Here is a 1,781-nt window from a genome sequence, read left to right on the forward strand (position 1 = left end):
TAGTTATTGTGTAAATAACAATCCAATCAAAATAAATTTACTATGATAAAAAAGTAATATTATTTTTTAAATTGTGCCGAAGTGAATAATAAGCAAGTAAGATTATCTAAAATCGGAGTAGAGCATAAAATTATGGAAACTCTTAGTGCAAGAAATGTTCCCTAACGATGATTACTTTGCTTACAGCCATGTGGCATAGTAGTTTAGACTTTCATGTTGGTCCAGGGAAGTTTTGGTGCATTTTCATGCCCTTGAGCCTGAGTGATGCTGTTACTATGCTGGGATAATAGTCCCATTGGTAGACAGATTCAAGATTCCCAGGAGCTACAGGAGTCCAACTTTCCCAATTTTCTAGACTACTCTTAACAATAAAATGTGAAAACCTAAGTATACAAAATATATGACTACGTTCAAGTTAAAAGTAAAAAAATGTATTTCATTCAGCCCAGTCAAGTGTGAAATTACAATTCTGTATGTGTACACTGGGAAACAGAAATGATTTCCATCTAAAAATATAATAATCATATTGGATTGTTCAAACTATCATATTCTCATAAAACTAAGGACAGCTTTAAGTTCTTGGAAGTTATTAAGGAACACTTGATGTATTAGAACCTACCTGTCTTGTTTCATTTGAAAATAATATACTATGTATAGAAGCACTGTGTATAGAAAAGAAATATGATACTGTGGTGAGCATATTAAGGTCAATTATATGTTTAACTCTTAATAGTTTCATACCCTTGACAATAAAGGTAGGATGAGGCACTTTTAACTCGAACTATGTCATAGCTGTGACAGGACGGTAACGAAGATAATTTTTGCACTATTCTGGCGTAATTAATTCAGAATTACTGGATAAAATAGAAAAACTTCGTTTTCCAATAATCCCAGGAATTTTTTAAGCAATCGGTAAAATGTGTATCATCTTTGATCATCGGCGAAATTAAAGTTACATAGTTTTCCCGTGCAGCAAGATGCGACTCGAATGTAAATTGAATAGGAAGTGATGGTGAAAACCGCGAAAACAATAGGAGAATTTTAAATATGTGTTTGTATACATATTTAAATAAATTAATAGTTTTATTTTTATATTAATTTCAAACGAGAAAGGTTTTCATTTTATTTTTCGCATTTAGTAATCTACTCAGTTTCAAATGAAATTGTAGTATTTTCGTTGTTCAGTTGTTAATTCATTTGTTTTTCGTAGGCGGGTCGAAGGATTTCTCTCTTGAAATAATTCCTTTGAAGAGTCAATTGCTGTGATCCATTGCTTTGCGACTATACCATTTCCATGGTAAGTATTTAATACTGTTTTTTCACTGTAAAATTAACTGGTTTTTTTGGTTGGGCCGGTCATGTATTACTTTAGAATACTTGGGCAAGCTAAGTCCTAGGGTAATTAGTGGTGGCATATTACTAGGGTAAACATTTACTCTTTTATAATAGTTACATGGAATTACAATGTCACCGGAGAGTTTATGTAGTGAAACTTGCGCTCTGGTAATATTTGATTTTACTTGGTGAGCTCGTTACATCATTACCCTTTAGTGACCTGGTATCCTAAGATATTACTCAACTATGTAAGCACAAGCTGCCATTGTTTTTCATTATATTTAGTTTATAAATTTAGAAATTGTAATTTCTATATAAAAGCAGTACACTTCCCTAAACAACACGTAATGGTTTTTTTCGAAATTATTTGCTTTGTCGTAATTTCACATTGTGGCATATATCTGATGTATGCGAGGTAGGAAGTACCTACTTAATATTTTTTGTTC

Source organism: Hetaerina americana, unplaced genomic scaffold, assembly GCF_022747635.1.
Source record: "Hetaerina americana unplaced genomic scaffold, ioHetAmer1.1.p SCAF_24, whole genome shotgun sequence".
Lineage (NCBI taxonomy): Eukaryota > Metazoa > Arthropoda > Insecta > Odonata > Calopterygidae > Hetaerina > Hetaerina americana.